The sequence below is a fragment of the Diachasmimorpha longicaudata genome, unplaced genomic scaffold (genome assembly GCF_034640455.1).
Source record: "Diachasmimorpha longicaudata isolate KC_UGA_2023 unplaced genomic scaffold, iyDiaLong2 ctg00000235.1, whole genome shotgun sequence".
NCBI lineage: Eukaryota > Metazoa > Arthropoda > Insecta > Hymenoptera > Braconidae > Diachasmimorpha > Diachasmimorpha longicaudata.
In genome coordinates, this window is record NW_026974022.1 from 12,501 (window position 1) to 23,627 (window position 11,127).

Sequence of the window (11,127 nt, forward strand, 5' to 3'; positions counted from 1 at the left end):
ATTGAGAAATCCATAAGTGTCCCTACCTACTTTGCGCCGAAGCAATACGAATCAAAAAGAACTACGAATGGGGACTTAGAATAATTTTTCATTTTTCCCAACTTTGAAAATAATCACTTGAAAAAAATCTTAGAATCCAAAGAATAGTATACTTGATCGTTCTACAAGTCGAAAATTGGAAAAATAAGTGATATTTTTGCTTGATGCTATTTTTGTCGGTATGCAAAATCGTTGTCAAGATTCTCAAACCTTAAAATCAGGCCAGCCGGCAATTGGCGGGTGAAAATTTCAATCAATTCCCATTCCTCACATCAAACTATGCATATAACAATAGCTTTTATGCTGAATGACGGCTATCCGGCTGTCCCTATCCAAAAATTGAGAAATCCATAAGTGTCCCTACCTACTTTGCGCCGAAGCAATACGAATCAAAAAGAACTACGAATGGGGACTTAGAATAATTTTTCATTTTTCCCAACTTTGAAAATAATCACTTGAAAAAAATCTTAGAATCCAAAGAATAGTATACTTGATCGTTCTACAAGTCGAAAATTGGAAAAATAAGTGATATTTTTGCTTGATGCTATTTTTGTCGGTATGCAAAATCGTTGTCAAGATTCTCAAACCTTAAAATCAGGCCAGCCGGCAATTGGCGGGTGAAAATTTCAATCAATTCCCATTCCTCACATCAAACTATGCATATAACAATAGCTTTTATGCTGAATGACGGCTATCCGGCTGTCCCTATCCAAAAATTGAGAAATCCATAAGTGTCCCTACCTACTTTGCGCCGAAGCAATACGAATCAAAAAGAACTACGAATGGGGACTTAGAATAATTTTTCATTTTTCCCAACTTTGAAAATAATCACTTGAAAAAAATCTTAGAATCCAAAGAATAGTATACTTGATCGTTCTACAAGTCGAAAATTGGAAAAATAAGTGATATTTTTGCTTGATGCTATTCACTCACGTGTGATATAATCGTTGTCAAGATTCTCAAACCTTAAAATCAGGCCAGCCGGCAATTGGCGGGTGAAAATTTCAATCAATTCCCATTCCTCACATCAAACTATGCATATAACAATAGCTTTTATGCTGATGACGGCTATCCGGCTGTCCCTATCCAAAAATTGAGAAATCCATAAGTGTCCCTACCTACTTTGCGCCGAAGCAATACGAATCAAAAAGAACTACGAATGGGGACTTAGAATAATTTTTCATTTTTCCCAACTTTGAAAATAATCACTTGAAAAAAATCTTAGAATCCAAAGAATAGTATACTTGATCGTTCTACAAGTCGAAAATTGGAAAAATAAGTGATATTTTTGCTTGATGCTATTTTTGTCGGTAGTGATATAATCGTTGTCAAGATTCTCAAACCTTAAAATCAGGCCAGCCGGCAATTGGCGGGTGAAAATTTCAATCAATTCCCATTCCTCACATCAAACTATGCATATAACAATAGCTTTTATGCTGAATGACGGCTATCCGGCTGTCCCTATCCAAAAATTGAGAAATCCATAAGTGTCCCTACCTACTTTGCGCCGAAGCAATACGAATCAAAAAGAACTACGAATGGGGACTTAGAATAATTTTTCATTTTTCCCAACTTTGAAAATAATCACTTGAAAAAAATCTTAGAATCCAAAGAATAGTATACTTGATCGTTCTACAAGTCGAAAATTGGAAAAATAAGTGATATTTTTGCTTGATGCTATTTTTGTCGGTATGCAAAATCGTTGTCAAGATTCTCAAACCTTAAAATCAGGCCAGCCGGCAATTGGCGGGTGAAAATTTCAATCAATTCCCATTCCTCACATCAAACTATGCATATAACAATAGCTTTTATGCTGAATGACGGCTATCCGGCTGTCCCTATCCAAAAATTGAGAAATCCATAAGTGTCCCTACCTACTTTGCGCCGAAGCAATACGAATCAAAAAGAACTACGAATGGGGACTTAGAATAATTTTTCATTTTTCCCAACTTTGAAAATAATCACTTGAAAAAAATCTTAGAATCCAAAGAATAGTATACTTGATCGTTCTACAAGTCGAAAATTGGAAAAATAAGTGATATTTTTGCTTGATGCTATTTTTGTCGGTATGCAAAATCGTTGTCAAGATTCTCAAACCTTAAAATCAGGCCAGCCGGCAATTGGCGGGTGAAAATTTCAATCAATTCCCATTCCTCACATCAAACTATGCATATAACAATAGCTTTTATGCTGAATGACGGCTATCCGGCTGTCCCTATCCAAAAATTGAGAAGTCCATAAGTGTCCCTATCTACTTTGCGCCGAAGCAATACGAATCAAAAAGAACTACGAATGGGGACTTAGAATAATTTTTCATTTTTCCCAACTTTGAAAATAATCACTTGAAAAAAATCTTAGAATCCAAAGAATAGTATACTTGATCGTTCTACAAGTCGAAAATTGGAAAAATAAGTGATATTTTTGCTTGATGCTATTTTTGTCGGTATGCAAAATCGTTGTCAAGATTCTCAAACCTTAAAATCAGGCCAGCCGGCAATTGGCGGGTGAAAATTTCAATCAATTCCCATTCCTCACATCAAACTATGCATATAACAATAGCTTTTATGCTGAATGACGGCTATCCGGCTGTCCCTATCCAAAAATTGAGAAATCCATAAGTGTCCCTACCTACTTTGCGCCGAAGCAATACGAATCAAAAAGAACTACGAATGGGGACTTAGAATAATTTTTCATTTTTCCCAACTTTGAAAATAATCACTTGAAAAAAATCTTAGAATCCAAAGAATAGTATACTTGATCGTTCTACAAGTCGAAAATTGGAAAAATAAGTGATATTTTTGCTTGATGCTATTTTTGTCGGTATGCAAAATCGTTGTCAAGATTCTCAAACCTTAAAATCAGGCCAGCCGGCAATTGGCGGGTGAAAATTTCAATCAATTCCCATTCCTCACATCAAATTATGCATATAACAATAGCTTTTATGCTGAATGACGGCTATCCGGCTGTCCCTATCCAAAAATTGAGAAATCCATAAGTGTCCCTACCTACTTTGCGCCGAAGCAATACGAATCAAAAAGAACTACGAATGGGGACTTAGAATAATTTTTCATTTTTCCCAACTTTGAAAATAATCACTTGAAAAAAATCTTAGAATCCAAAGAATAGTATACTTGATCGTTCTACAAGTCGAAAATTGGAAAAATAAGTGATATTTTTGCTTGATGCTATTTTTGTCGGTATGCAAAATCGTTGTCAAGATTCTCAAACCTTAAAATCAGGCCAGCCGGCAATTGGCGGGTGAAAATTTCAATCAATTCCCATTCCTCACATCAAACTATGCATATAACAATAGCTTTTATGCTGAATGACGGCTATCCGGCTGTCCCTATCCAAAAATTGAGAAATCCATAAGTGTCCCTACCTACTTTGCGCCGAAGCAATACGAATCAAAAAGAACTACGAATGGGGACTTAGAATAATTTTTCATTTTTCCCAACTTTGAAAATAATCACTTGAAAAAAATCTTAGAATCCAAAGAATAGTATACTTGATCGTTCTACAAGTCGAAAATTGGAAAAATAAGTGATATTTTTGCTTGATGCTATTTTTGTCGGTATGCAAAATCGTTGTCAAGATTCTCAAACCTTAAAATCAGGCCAGCCGGCAATTGGCGGGTGAAAATTTCAATCAATTCCCATTCCTCACATCAAATTATGCATATAACAATAGCTTTTATGCTGAATGACGGCTATCCGGCTGTCCCTATCCAAAAATTGAGAAATCCATAAGTGTCCCTACCTACTTTGCGCCGAAGCAATACGAATCAAAAAGAACTACGAATGGGGACTTAGAATAATTTTTCATTTTTCCCAACTTTGAAAATAATCACTTGAAAAAAATCTTAGAATCCAAAGAATAGTATACTTGATCGTTCTACAAGTCGAAAATTGGAAAAATAAGTGATATTTTTGCTTGATGCTATTTTTGTCGGTATGCAAAATCGTTGTCAAGATTCTCAAACCTTAAAATCAGGCCAGCCGGCAATTGGCGGGTGAAAATTTCAATCAATTCCCATTCCTCACATCAAACTATGCATATAACAATAGCTTTTATGCTGAATGACGGCTATCCGGCTATCCCTATCCAAAAATTGAGAAATCCATAAGTGTCCCTACCTACTTTGCGCCGAAGCAATACGAATCAAAAAGAACTACGAATGGGGACTTAGAATAATTTTTCATTTTTCCCAACTTTGAAAATAATCACTTGAAAAAAATCTTAGAATCCAAAGAATAGTATACTTGATCGTTCTACAAGTCGAAAATTGGAAAAATAAGTGATATTTTTGCTTGATGCTATTTTTGTCGGTATGCAAAATCGTTGTCAAGATTCTCAAACCTTAAAATCAGGCCAGCCGGCAATTGGCGGGTGAAAATTTCAATCAATTCCCATTCCTCACATCAAACTATGCATATAACAATAGCTTTTATGCTGAATGACGGCTATCCGGCTGTCCCTATCCAAAAATTGAGAAATCCATAAGTGTCCCTACCTACTTTGCGCCGAAGCAATACGAATCAAAAAGAACTACGAATGGGGACTTAGAATAATTTTTCATTTTTCCCAACTTTGAAAATAATCACTTGAAAAAAATCTTAGAATCCAAAGAATAGTATACTTGATCGTTCTACAAGTCGAAAATTGGAAAAATAAGTGATATTTTTGCTTGATGCTATTTTTGTCGGTATGCAAAATCGTTGTCAAGATTCTCAAACCTTAAAATCAGGCCAGCCGGCAATTGGCGGGTGAAAATTTCAATCAATTCCCATTCCTCACATCAAACTATGCATATAACAATAGCTTTTATGCTGAATGACGGCTATCCGGCTGTCCCTATCCAAAAATTGAGAAATCCATAAGTGTCCCTACCTACTTTGCGCCGAAGCAATACGAATCAAAAAGAACTACGAATGGGGACTTAGAATAATTTTTCATTTTTCCCAACTTTGAAAATAATCACTTGAAAAAAATCTTAGAATCCAAAGAATAGTATACTTGATCGTTCTACAAGTCGAAAATTGGAAAAATAAGTGATATTTTTGCTTGATGCTATTTTTGTCGGTATGCAAAATCGTTGTCAAGATTCTCAAACCTTAAAATCAGGCCAGCCGGCAATTGGCGGGTGAAAATTTCAATCAATTCCCATTCCTCACATCAAATTATGCATATAACAATAGCTTTTATGCTGAATGACGGCTATCCGGCTGTCCCTATCCAAAAATTGAGAAATCCATAAGTGTCCCTACCTACTTTGCGCCGAAGCAATACGAATCAAAAAGAACTACGAATGGGGACTTAGAATAATTTTTCATTTTTCCCAACTTTGAAAATAATCACTTGAAAAAAATCTTAGAATCCAAAGAATAGTATACTTGATCGTTCTACAAGTCGAAAATTGGAAAAATAAGTGATATTTTTGCTTGATGCTATTTTTGTCGGTATGCAAAATCGTTGTCAAGATTCTCAAACCTTAAAATCAGGCCAGCCGGCAATTGGCGGGTGAAAATTTCAATCAATTCCCATTCCTCACATCAAACTATGCATATAACAATAGCTTTTATGCTGAATGACGGCTATCCGGCTGTCCCTATCCAAAAATTGAGAAGTCCATAAGTGTCCCTATCTACTTTGCGCCGAAGCAATACGAATCAAAAAGAACTACGAATGGGGACTTAGAATAATTTTTCATTTTTCCCAACTTTGAAAATAATCACTTGAAAAAAATCTTAGAATCCAAAGAATAGTATACTTGATCGTTCTACAAGTCGAAAATTGGAAAAATAAGTGATATTTTTGCTTGATGCTATTTTTGTCGGTATGCAAAATCGTTGTCAAGATTCTCAAACCTTAAAATCAGGCCAGCCGGCAATTGGCGGGTGAAAATTTCAATCAATTCCCATTCCTCACATCAAACTATGCATATAACAATAGCTTTTATGCTGAATGACGGCTATCCGGCTGTCCCTATCCAAAAATTGAGAAATCCATAAGTGTCCCTACCTACTTTGCGCCGAAGCAATACGAATCAAAAAGAACTACGAATGGGGACTTAGAATAATTTTTCATTTTTCCCAACTTTGAAAATAATCACTTGAAAAAAATCTTAGAATCCAAAGAATAGTATACTTGATCGTTCTACAAGTCGAAAATTGGAAAAATAAGTGATATTTTTGCTTGATGCTATTTTTGTCGGTATGCAAAATCGTTGTCAAGATTCTCAAACCTTAAAATCAGGCCAGCCGGCAATTGGCGGGTGAAAATTTCAATCAATTCCCATTCCTCACATCAAACTATGCATATAACAATAGCTTTTATGCTGAATGACGGCTATCCGGCTGTCCCTATCCAAAAATTGAGAAATCCATAAGTGTCCCTACCTACTTTGCGCCGAAGCAATACGAATCAAAAAGAACTACGAATGGGGACTTAGAATAATTTTTCATTTTTCCCAACTTTGAAAATAATCACTTGAAAAAAATCTTAGAATCCAAAGAATAGTATACTTGATCGTTCTACAAGTCGAAAATTGGAAAAATAAGTGATATTTTTGCTTGATGCTATTTTTGTCGGTATGCAAAATCGTTGTCAAGATTCTCAAACCTTAAAATCAGGCCAGCCGGCAATTGGCGGGTGAAAATTTCAATCAATTCCCATTCCTCACATCAAATTATGCATATAACAATAGCTTTTATGCTGAATGACGGCTATCCGGCTGTCCCTATCCAAAAATTGAGAAATCCATAAGTGTCCCTACCTACTTTGCGCCGAAGCAATACGAATCAAAAAGAACTACGAATGGGGACTTAGAATAATTTTTCATTTTTCCCAACTTTGAAAATAATCACTTGAAAAAAATCTTAGAATCCAAAGAATAGTATACTTGATCGTTCTACAAGTCGAAAATTGGAAAAATAAGTGATATTTTTGCTTGATGCTATTTTTGTCGGTATGCAAAATCGTTGTCAAGATTCTCAAACCTTAAAATCAGGCCAGCCGGCAATTGGCGGGTGAAAATTTCAATCAATTCCCATTCCTCACATCAAACTATGCATATAACAATAGCTTTTATGCTGAATGACGGCTATCCGGCTGTCCCTATCCAAAAATTGAGAAGTCCATAAGTGTCCCTATCTACTTTGCGCCGAAGCAATACGAATCAAAAAGAACTACGAATGGGGACTTAGAATAATTTTTCATTTTTCCCAACTTTGAAAATAATCACTTGAAAAAAATCTTAGAATCCAAAGAATAGTATACTTGATCGTTCTACAAGTCGAAAATTGGAAAAATAAGTGATATTTTTGCTTGATGCTATTTTTGTCGGTATGCAAAATCGTTGTCAAGATTCTCAAACCTTAAAATCAGGCCAGCCGGCAATTGGCGGGTGAAAATTTCAATCAATTCCCATTCCTCACATCAAACTATGCATATAACAATAGCTTTTATGCTGAATGACGGCTATCCGGCTGTCCCTATCCAAAAATTGAGAAATCCATAAGTGTCCCTACCTACTTTGCGCCGAAGCAATACGAATCAAAAAGAACTACGAATGGGGACTTAGAATAATTTTTCATTTTTCCCAACTTTGAAAATAATCACTTGAAAAAAATCTTAGAATCCAAAGAATAGTATACTTGATCGTTCTACAAGTCGAAAATTGGAAAAATAAGTGATATTTTTGCTTGATGCTATTTTTGTCGGTATGCAAAATCGTTGTCAAGATTCTCAAACCTTAAAATCAGGCCAGCCGGCAATTGGCGGGTGAAAATTTCAATCAATTCCCATTCCTCACATCAAATTATGCATATAACAATAGCTTTTATGCTGAATGACGGCTATCCGGCTGTCCCTATCCAAAAATTGAGAAGTCCATAAGTGTCCCTATCTACTTTGCGCCGAAGCAATACGAATCAAAAAGAACTACGAATGGGGACTTAGAATAATTTTTCATTTTTCCCAACTTTGAAAATAATCACTTGAAAAAAATCTTAGAATCCAAAGAATAGTATACTTGATCGTTCTACAAGTCGAAAATTGGAAAAATAAGTGATATTTTTGCTTGATGCTATTTTTGTCGGTATGCAAAATCGTTGTCAAGATTCTCAAACCTTAAAATCAGGCCAGCCGGCAATTGGCGGGTGAAAATTTCAATCAATTCCCATTCCTCACATCAAACTATGCATATAACAATAGCTTTTATGCTGAATGACGGCTATCCGGCTGTCCCTATCCAAAAATTGAGAAATCCATAAGTGTCCCTACCTACTTTGCGCCGAAGCAATACGAATCAAAAAGAACTACGAATGGGGACTTAGAATAATTTTTCATTTTTCCCAACTTTGAAAATAATCACTTGAAAAAAATCTTAGAATCCAAAGAATAGTATACTTGATCGTTCTACAAGTCGAAAATTGGAAAAATAAGTGATATTTTTGCTTGATGCTATTTTTGTCGGTATGCAAAATCGTTGTCAAGATTCTCAAACCTTAAAATCAGGCCAGCCGGCAATTGGCGGGTGAAAATTTCAATCAATTCCCATTCCTCACATCAAACTATGCATATAACAATAGCTTTTATGCTGAATGACGGCTATCCGGCTGTCCCTATCCAAAAATTGAGAAATCCATAAGTGTCCCTACCTACTTTGCGCCGAAGCAATACGAATCAAAAAGAACTACGAATGGGGACTTAGAATAATTTTTCATTTTTCCCAACTTTGAAAATAATCACTTGAAAAAAATCTTAGAATCCAAAGAATAGTATACTTGATCGTTCTACAACTCGAAAATTGGAAAAATAAGTGATATTTTTGCTTGATGCTATTTTTGTCGGTATGCAAAATCGTTGTCAAGATTCTCAAACCTTAAAATCAGGCCAGCCGGCAAGTGGCGGGTGAAAATTTCAATCAATTCCCATTCCTCACATCAAACTATGCATATAACAATAGCTTTTATGCTGAATGACGGCTATCCGGCTGTCCCTATCCAAAAATTGAGAAAGCCATAAGTGTCCCTACCTACTTTGCGCCGAAGCAATACGAATCAAAAAGAACTACGAATGGGGACTTAGAATAATTTTTCATTTTTCCCAACTTTGAAAATAATCACTTGAAAAAAATCTTAGAATCCAAAGAATAGTATACTTGATCGTTCTACAAGTCGAAAATTGGAAAAATAAGTAATATTTTTGCTTGATGCTATTTTTGTCGGTATGCAAAATCGTTGTCAAGATTCTCAAACCTTAAAATCAGGCCAGCCGGCAATTGGCGGGTGAAAATTTCAATCAATTCCCATTCCTCACATCAAATTATGCATATAACAATAGCTTTTATGCTGAATGACGGCTATCCGGCTGTCCCTATCCAAAAATTGAGAAATCCATAAGTGTCCCTACCTACTTTGCGCCGAAGCAATACGAATCAAAAAGAACTACGAATGGGGACTTAGAATAATTTTTCATTTTTCCCAACTTTGAAAATAATCACTTGAAAAAAATCTTAGAATCCAAAGAATAGTATACTTGATCGTTCTACAAGTCGAAAATTGGAAAAATAAGTGATATTTTTGCTTGATGCTATTTTTGTCGGTATGCAAAATCGTTGTCAAGATTCTCAAACCTTAAAATCAGGCCAGCCGGCAAGTGGCGGGTGAAAATTTCAATCAATTCCCATTCCTCACATCAAACTATGCATATAACAATAGCTTTTATGCTGAATGACGGCTATCCGGCTGTCCCTATCCAAAAATTGAGAAATCCATAAGTGTCCCTACCTACTTTGCGCCGAAGCAATACGAATCAAAAAGAACTACGAATGGGGACTTAGAATAATTTTTCATTTTTCCCAACTTTGAAAATAATCACTTGAAAAAAATCTTAGAATCCAAAGAATAGTATACTTGATCGTTCTACAACTCGAAAATTGGAAAAATAAGTGATATTTTTGCTTGATGCTATTTTTGTCGGTATGCAAAATCGTTGTCAAGATTCTCAAACCTTAAAATCAGCCCAGCCGGCAAGTGGCGGGTGAAAATTTCAATCAATTCCCATTCCTCACATCAAACTATGCATATAACAATAGCTTTTATGCTGAATGACGGCTATCCGGCTGTCCCTATCCAAAAATTGAGAAAGCCATAAGTGTCCCTACCTACTTTGCGCCGAAGCAATACGAATCAAAAAGAACTACGAATGGGGACTTAGAATAATTTTTCATTTTTCCCAACTTTGAAAATAATCACTTGAAAAAAATCTTAGAATCCAAAGAATAGTATACTTGATCGTTCTACAAGTCGAAAATTGGAAAAATAAGTGATATTTTTGCTTGATGCTATTTTTGTCGGTATGCAAAATCGTTGTCAAGATTCTCAAACCTTAAAATCAGGCCAGCCGGCAAGTGGCGGGTGAAAATTTCAATCAATTCCCATTCCTCACATCAAACTATGCATATAACAATAGCTTTTATGCTGAATGACGGCTATCCGGCTGTCCCTATCCAAAAATTGAGAAAGCCATAAGTGTCCCTACCTACTTTGCGCCGAAGCAATACGAATCAAAAAGAACTACGAATGGGGACTTAGAATAATTTTTCATTTTTCCCAACTTTGAAAATAATCACTTGAAAAAAATCTTAGAATCCAAAGAATAGTATACTTGATCGTTCTACAAGTCGAAAATTGGAAAAATAAGTGATATTTTTGCTTGATGCTATTTTTGTCGGTATGCAAAATCGTTGTCAAGATTCTCAAACCTTAAAATCAGGCCAGCCGGCAATTGGCGGGTGAAAATTTCAATCAATTCCCATTCCTCACATCAAACTATGCATATAACAATAGCTTTTATGCTGAATGACGGCTATCCGGCTGTCCCTATCCAAAAATTGAGAAATCCATAAGTGTCCCTACCTACTTTGCGCCGAAGCAATACGAATCAAAAAGAACTACGAATGGGGACTTAGAATAATTTTTCATTTTTCCCAACTTTGAAAATAATCACTTGAAAAAAATCTTAGAATCCAAAGAATAGTATACTTGATCGTTCTACAAGTCGAAAATTGGAAAAATAAGTGAT